At 38.8% G+C, this 8,983-nt stretch overlaps 1 non-coding gene across 1 annotated transcript; it reads right to left on the reverse strand.

Moving 5' to 3' along the window:
- Positions 1–7,904: 7,904 nt before the first annotated feature.
- On the reverse strand, positions 7,905–8,011 carry LOC120269767. The gene has a single exon (XR_005539403.1). It is a non-coding gene; the product is annotated as a small nucleolar RNA R71 (small nucleolar RNA).
- Between the last annotated feature and the right edge of the window lie 972 nt (positions 8,012–8,983).

Here is an 8,983-nt window from a genome sequence, read left to right on the forward strand (position 1 = left end):
AACAGTTACGGACGGATTACCCTGGTAGCTTGACTCTGCAGCGTGCTTACCGTATGCTGTGTGGATAGGGTATAGTATAAGCCTGGGATTTCCAAGGTGACATGCCTCTCCTGATCGGCTTATAAATATATCTATGTTGTTCTCAGTAGATCAGTGAACCGTCGTGGTGATAGTACAGGAGTTCTGAGCTACCAGGAGTTGCTTTATCTTTATTCAATGGTACAGAGTGAGCCACTCCACTTGGGACACATCATGGCAGACTACTTGCGTCATCAGGGATAGTATGTCAGGGCAGGAGTACTCTTCTCAAGCCCCTACATCACTCAACTCATTATGGGGATGGGTCTGTTGGATGCGATCAGAGGGGATGAGAAGATCATTGTACCATCTCCCCCGGCTTGGAGACAATGTGATTGATGTGTATGGTGCGGAGGTATCAAGAAGCCATTTATATGATGGTCATGCCCCCACCAGAGATAGCTGAGGGTGAGGGTGATGTCACCGAGGGTTCACAACCTGCTCTTGAGGCACAGTAGGATCAAATGGAGACAAAGGCATCTCCCACAGCACAGGAGCCACCTCTTGTGCTTATATGTTCTCCACCTCGAACCCATGATCACTATGAGAGGCTCGAGAGTGCTGTGGGGGTGTTATAGTCAGACTTGGCTGAGTTTTATGTGACACAGGCTACGAACCATACTGAGGTGATGGCGCGTCTTGAGACACTATAGCAAATTCTTGAGCGAGATGTGACCTCACCTTTTGTGATGAGACCCCGAGCTCCACCAACATCACCAGCATCTCCAGTAGCACCACCACCACCAGCAACACTAGTATCACCCGCAGCAGCAGCACCAGTAGAGCAGGACACCAATGGTTGAGGCATCTTTATATTTCTTTGTCTTTATGTTTTGTTATTTTATTTCAGCATTTTATTTTGGACTTGTATCCCTCAAAAGATCCTCCTTATGAGTTTATCTTATTTCTTTTTAGTTGTTTGAAGTTGTATTTCATTTTCATATCTTTATAGACTCGATTTTATTGTGTTTTGTTGAGCTTTACTGAACCCCCTTGTGTATTTGTGCAGATGGTCTTGTGAGTCTTGGAATTGAGGAATAGTCATTGGCATGGTCATGTTGTATTTTACATGGTTGTGTGTGCTCTACAACCCGATAGAACTCAACTCTCAATGAATTTAGCTCTATCAAACGCAACATTAGGAGTTCAAGGGAGTATTGTTTCAATTGCCCATCTTCACAAACATGGTTTGATTGTCTTTATTCTTTATTGTGCTTGCATGCGTACATTGAGGACAATGTACATCTTAAGTATGGGGGGAGTTCACATTACACACATTCTATACTCTTGCATTAATTGTTCATGCTCATGTAGCCAATGGCGGTTCACCTTAGTTGCAATGGTTGTATTCTTAAGTTTAGGAGAATTTTTAACATTGAATGCTATCATGCTCTAGTTGTGCTTGAATTTTTAGGAATTTTTGACCTGGTAATCACTTGTTGCACTACTCATTCATTAAACCTTGTGGAAACTCAAGTTCAATGCTTAAGGGACTGTTTTAGCATGTTTCTTGTTTGAGTTTAAAAAAAAAAAGATGTTTGTTTTGTTTGTGCATTGGGGGGTGGAAAGAGCTATCACCTATGAAATATGAAGCTACTCGTCATAAGTCGGACACTAGTTATGCCCTTATGAGAGAAAGAGCTATCTCATAGGATGAGCAAAAGCTACTACCCCGGTAGAAAGAGCTACCACCTCGAGAGTGTGAAAGCCATCTTAGCGGGCGCCTAGGAAAAGGCTACCTTAAAGGATGTGTGAAGCTACTACATCTCTTGTTGTTCATAAATAAGTCCTTGTTGATAAGAACTTTGAGGAGTACATGTTGGGTTGACTCGAGTGAGTTTACACTGATAAGTGTCTAAATGTACGTATTATAGTATATTTATTTCATACTTCTAGCATATATTTTTATATGAATGGATGCCCGTTTTATGCTTAATAGACTATTATTTGCTTTGTAGGGCATGAAACGCCATGGAAGACAAGAAGATACGATTTGGGCGGAAAAAGAGAAGAAAATCAGGGCGCGATACTATAGCGCATTACTGTAGCTGGAGTAATGTAGCAGTGGCACTGCAACAAGATTATTGTAGCAACCACTGTAGCACCTGGATAATTTTCGAATCAGGAATTGATCCAAGCCATAAGGCCTCATTGGTGCCCAAGATTGACCCCGGGATGAACACTGTAGCAAGAGAAGAATGGGTTTTGCTTGGTTCATACGGCCTCAATGAGGCCACCATTGACCCCCTCATTGACCCCAGGATTGACCCCTCATTGAGCTGGTATAGCATGTTTTTGTGGAGTTTTTGGTCTCTTTTTGAAGGACATAGGCCTCTATACGGGAGATATACTTTGGGGGTTTATGAGGGCATGGGGAGGACTTCTTAGGGGAGCTCTTGGGGAGGCAGCCAACACGGGGGGAGAAGAAAAAGAATGAAGACATCTTTATATGGATTTGGCTTGAAGCTTGGAGGTGATCAAGGGCTTGAACTTCAAGGGGAGAGCTTCACCATCAAAGGAGGAGGAGCATTCGGCACTCATTTGGCTAGAGGAAGCGTCATTCAGCCGCCATTGCTCTTCATCATCATCATTTGGACTAGGGAGTGCCCTTAATGCTTTTGTTTCCTGTTTTTCTCAATCTTGCTATACTAGTTTGTATGATGGCGCACTAGACGCCCAAGGCCACCGGATGTAGGTGAACCTTGGGGGAGTTCATCATGTATTTTGGATGCTATACTCTTATTTGAAATGCATTTGGTTGATTTATATTTGGCTCATTGTTCTCATGTCTAGAACTATTAAATGGAGAGATCCTTAGTTCTTTGTTGAGTTGTACATGTAGATGTGACCTACTCGCATGTACTAGATCCTTAATGAGCTAGAAGAGATATTATTTGATCGACATACCGAGAAATTGGATGTCGGTAGCCCCTCCGATTCTTAAGGATAGACTTAGGGTAAGTATGTCCTTATTGCAGGATTTCCCTACACGTAATGCAATCGTAGGAATGTGATTAGGGAGAGATCCTTATTGACATTCATATGGGATTAGGGTTCAATCGCCGAGAAATTGGGATTGGATTAATCATGAGATCTTTCGGTATAAATCACACCTACCTTGCTATTACTGTGCATCTATATATCATGATAACCGCTCAAGGGGATCCTCATCCCTAGGCCTTTGTGTCTCATTGTTGCTCTTGTGATCTCCTGTGTTGCTTGTAGTTTTTATTCTTGCAAGTTGTTTGTATTATCTCATTTGTTAGAGTAGTAAATTATGCTTAAGTTGTAAGGTTAGATAATAGGTGATGAAGAAGTAAAAGGAGCTCCTTAACCCCATGGAATACGACCTCTGTGTCACTCATAGGGTATTACTTGGCGATCCTGTACACTTGCGGGTAAGCAATCATACACACACTTACACAACATCAGGTTTATTGTCCTTTTTTATTCAAGTTTTTAGCTAGATCATTGATTTCTCTTATTTGGTGTTGGAATTTTTCCTTACTTGTAGAATGCCTCTTTTGCTTGCTTTTGGTGAATTTAAGGCCAAGCACTTTCAATTTCCTTCTTAGATGCCTTAATGTTTTATTTTTGCTTGAGGACAACCAAAAGCTTAAGTGTGGGGGAGTTTGATAAGTGCTTGTGTATAAGTAATATGAAGTATACTTTTCTTACATTGAGCATTACTTTTATCAGATTTTATAGCTCACTCGTGTGTATTTGTGTTCTTTTGTGCATTTAGGGTTGTGGAGACAAGTTTGGAAGAAAGGAAGCAAAAGTTGATCGTGGACGAGATTGTTGATGGAATTCTTGTATCGAAAAGGGTCAAGGCATAAGTTGTGATCATAGACATGTGGGTGTGTGTCAACCTCCAAAATGCTCAAGTGAATATACAAATTGGAGGGGGCATAAAGGTAGTCATACTCATGTGTTCCAACTTGTATAACATTTCCAAGAGCTTCATCAATATGGTTCAATTGAAGATGCGACACGATCTACCGCATGGATGTGTGCCCAATCTTGGGGCCTCAATGAAGAGAATGAATTCAGGAGTATTTTGGCAAACTACTGTAGAAGTTTACTGTAGTAAAACACAGTAGTAAAATCACTATAATAGCTACTGTTCAAAGCGCGCAGGAAACACAACCTGGAAATCCACACGCCCATCTGGAAATTTCACACGCCCATGTGGATGCCCGATTTCAGCCCTATAAATACCGCTTTAAGAGTTTTATTGGGGGATCTTCTTCCTATCGTTCGGGTATCTTTTGGGGAAAGCGCAGCTAGGGTTGGAGAGATTTTTGTTGGGATTTTGGAGCATTCTTATGGCATTCGACATCGAGTTCCTTTGGAAGAGAGCCATTGGGGGAGCTTTCGTCAGCATTGATTTGGCAAGGTATATCCTAGGCTTGACAAAGGAGTCCTTCGAGAAGACGAGGTGGCTCCTCAAGACTGTCGACACGGACAAAAAAGGGGTTATCACTATGGATTACTTGTACTTACTTTTGACTTCATTGTTGATTTTGTAGTGCTCCATGGAGAGCTAAACCCCTAGTGGGTGCTTGGACTTATAAACCCTAGGATGATTTCGTTTCATTGACTCTTATTATGTTTCCTTTAATTGATGTTTTAATTGAGTTTCAATCTTGTGTGCTTATTGCTTTGATTTTCCCTTAGAGTGACACTAGGGTTGAGAATCTATCTAGGTAATCCTTTGAAGGGTTGACAACTTCATTAGGGTTAGACTTATCAAGATTGAAGATGGTTGAGAGGGTGATTCGAGAGGTTGCGGAACGTCCCTTTTCCTTTCTGATGTGATTTATCTTACCTCCATTTTCTAAGAGTCCTTTGCAGTTGCGATAGAGTGAAGTGCTAAGAGACAAACTCCACTAGGGCTTAGTTGCGCGAGCAAGAGAGTGAAGTGTTGAAGTAATCCTTAGTGCTGGGGCTTAATCGTGATTAGGAATCTTTCGCATGGACCAAAGGGTTAGATCTATATTAGGGAATAGGGTTTATCATTTGGAATCCTTAAAGCTTTAAGCAATCCTACATAGTGTGAGGCGTTGAGAGTATCCCTTTCTGCCGAGGAATAGTATAAGGGACTAGCCATGATTGACCTTAGGTTTGGGACCGTGTGTGTTTGGATCTCCATGACTCATTAAACTTTAATAAGGAGGCATAATATTAGTCTTGCACTTGAAACAATAGTCCTAGGGTGGGCATTGTCCGAGTACCCCATTTTATCATCGATTACTTCTCTTTATTCCTCATGCTTTATCTTCTCTCTTTTACTTTCATTTGCATTGATATTTTGAAGCAACATCACAAATTGGTTTTCACTCTAGCTAAATAGTAATACTTTGTGCTTCTGAATAATTATTCCCTATGGATTTGACTACCCACTCACTGGGGTATTTTATTACTTCGATGACCCGTGCACTTGCCGTACACACACACAAGTGGTGTGTTGGATCCCTTCATTGATGCCTTAACCCCTCTTTTAATGTGTTCTCAGGTTAGCTTCATGGCTTGGCTCACGGGCCCAAGGATGCCAATGAGAGCCTCGCGATTTTTGTGAAATTTATATAAAAGTGCCACAATAAAATGTTACAGTAAGGTTGCTACAGTAAATTGTAGATTCTTCAGCTAGCTTACTAGCATCTTCACGGCCGTCAGGTTGCCCATCAAAAAAACCCCCAACTTCGTTGTTTCTTCAATTCTTTATGCTACAGTACTTGCTACAATGTTGATGCGATACCGGGCTCTAAAACATCATTTTTGTTGCGGATTTCTTCTTGAATTGCATTGTTGAGGTCACCTAGGCTTTTTTTGATGCCTTTAACATGAATGAAACCAATTAAACCATAAAAGGGCATCGATTCATCAAAGAATACATGAAAAGTACAAAATGTATATGTAAAAATTACATACATTTAGACGTTTATCAGTCATCAAAAGATCCCTTCAAAACACTCACTAGAATCGCTAATACCTAGCCACTTACGGGTACCTTGCTAATAAGTAATAAATTATAGTATATTCTTATTAGATCAAGTTACTGCTCATTATCAGTTTACATGTAGATAGGTAAGTTCACCCTTGATTTAAAACATAGGTGATCTGTGGCAGCTACCACACCCATAGATCATGGTGTAGAAATTTAAAAGACTAAAACTCTAGAAGAAGCACAACCTGCACGTGCTAACTAACATAGCCGTGGATCTTTGCCGCTATCATAACCCTAATTTAACCCTCCTCTATATACAACCAAGAAAAGAATTTTAAAGCATGTTTTGGCTATGAGAACAAGGCTGGTGATCATCTAAAGCAAGCAAAAAAGAGAAAGAGGACAAAGATCAAGGGAGAGATTCATCGATCTACAAGAACATCACGCCTGGAGGATCAAGAGTTTTTTCTTTCTTATTTTTTTTAACTTATTCTATGTTAAAATCTATGAATGATATGAACCTTTTAAATTATAAATTGAACATTAGGGAGTAGATATTTTGTTCTAGGAATGGGATTAGCCCAATGTTTAGATAATTGATTATGTATTAACTTCTATTTTCATATTAATGTTTATTTGCTTTTAATTCAATTTTATGACACTTAATGCTTGTGAATGAGTGGGGCCCCTCATATTTATATGATTTTAAATCCAAAAAGAAGTATCAAAAAGTGAACTAAGGTGTTGGAAACTTTAGAATTGAACTTGAAAACCTAGATTATGATTTCTTGAGGATACTGGATGTCATATAATTTAAAGGATCTAATTAGATTTAATTACCACGAAAGTAGGAGTTGTTCTAAGTTAGATACCTCGCTATATTCTAAAAGGAAATGGTGAGTATCCTAGGATATTCCACCTTCAAATCAATTAAACTTAACAAAAAAAAAAAGAGTCAATACTAAGTCTTTGTCTATCATTGTGGTAAACCTTACTCCTAGAAGCCCTTGCAATCTCAATTAATCACCTCAGCCATTAGTAGCTTTAATTTTGTTAGTTTTAGTTTTAGTTTACATTACTTATTATTTCCATAATTCACATAGCTATTAATTCGTCTAAATAACCCTGATTTTAAGAAATTGGTAGTAGCAACAAAGTTCTCTTGGGAACGTTATTTATTTACTACTTGAACGATCCACGTGCTTGAGAAATGTATCATGTTTTGGGCCCGTTGCCCGAGACTTTGCTTGTTGATGTTGATTGAATTTGTAATTTGGTTAGATTAGACATCTATTTTTTTAGTTTTCTTCTTTCTTCTTAGTTACGTAATTTTACTTTATTTTTTTATTTTTATTTTTTTCTTGCAGATCAATAGTTTAGTTTATGCAAAGAACTAAAGGTTTGGAAATACTTACAAAACCCTATCCTGAAAAAGAAAAAATCTTTCATATTTAGTATCAAAGATGGAAGAATACTCAAAAATTACAACCCTTAATTATGAAAGACAATAATATAATTTTAAGGGACTTCACCACACCAAATGTTCAAGGATTGTAGTCAAGAATTACAAAGCCCACAGTTAAAGCAAATAACTTAGAGTTAAAGCCTGTACTCCTTTCCATTATTTAACAAAATTAGTTTGGAGGCTCACCGACAGAAGATCCCAATCTGCGTCTTTCAGACTATCTAGACTATTGTGACATTTTGAAGCTTATGGAGTCTCTGTAGATGCTATAGGGCTAAGGTTGTTGCCACTCTCCTTAAAGGAGAAAGCCAGGGCATGGTTGCATTCACTTCCTACAGGATCCATCACAACATTGGATCAGTTATCACAAGCCTTCCTAGCTAGATACTTCCTTCCAAGTAAAGACGGCTCAACTTCGAAATCAGATTACTAATTTTTCTTAAAAAGCAATGAGAGTCTTTATGTGATGCCTGGGACAAATTTAAAGAATTATTAAGGTTGTGCCTCCATCATGGACTAGCAAAATGGTTATTAGTGCAGACCTTCTACAATGGGTTGAATTATAACACCAAGATTATAGTGGATGCTTCATCAGGAGGAGCCTTGATGAACAAGAGTGTGGATGAGGCCAATGATTTATTGGAAAACATGGACTTGACCCATTACCAATGGTCTAATGAAAAAGGAAGCACTCAGAAGAAGATCCCAAGAAAATACGATGTAGATGCATTGGACATCATAGCAGCTAAAGTGGATGCGTTAACTCATAAATTTTATAGAATAAACGTGAATGCAATAGGAGTTTTCAAGGTTTCATGTGAGATCTGTGGATCCATTGGTTATAGAGCTATAGAGTAACAACTTGGAAATTTTACCCCTCAAAGCCCAATATTGGATCAAGCTAGCTTTATTAACAACTTCAATTAAGGGATTCAGGATGATCCTTTCTCAAACACTTATAATCCTAGATGGTGCAATCATTGAAATCTCTCCTATAAGAACCTCCAGGGTCAAGCAAGTCTCAACAATTTCGGACAGCCTCTAGGATTTCAACCAAGACCTACCAATCTTTCACTAACTTAGAAGTCAAATTTGGAATCTCTCCTTAAGAATTTTGTAGTAGCTCAAGCAAAATAGACTAAGGAGTTTAAGCAATAGGGTCAATCCATGAATGAGGCACTAAGACAGTTAACATCTAAAGTTGATTCAGTGGTTACTGACAATAAGATGCTTGAAATTCAAATTGCTCAATAAGAAAGTTCTTCATTAAGATCTCAAGGCATGTTTCAGGGTAAATGATAAGTGTCTAAATGTATGTATTTTAGTATATGTATTTGTTGCTTCTAGCATGTATTTTTGTAAGAATTGATGCCTATTTTGTGCTTAATCGTGTGTTATTTGCTTTGCATGGCATGGAAACGCCACGGAAGGCACTAAGATACAATTTGGGCGAAAAAGAGAAGAAAACCAGGCCATGGTACTGTAGCATA

This window comes from Dioscorea cayenensis, chromosome 9, assembly GCF_009730915.1.
Source record: "Dioscorea cayenensis subsp. rotundata cultivar TDr96_F1 chromosome 9, TDr96_F1_v2_PseudoChromosome.rev07_lg8_w22 25.fasta, whole genome shotgun sequence".
In the NCBI taxonomy this organism is placed as follows: Eukaryota; Viridiplantae; Streptophyta; class Magnoliopsida; order Dioscoreales; family Dioscoreaceae; genus Dioscorea; species Dioscorea cayenensis.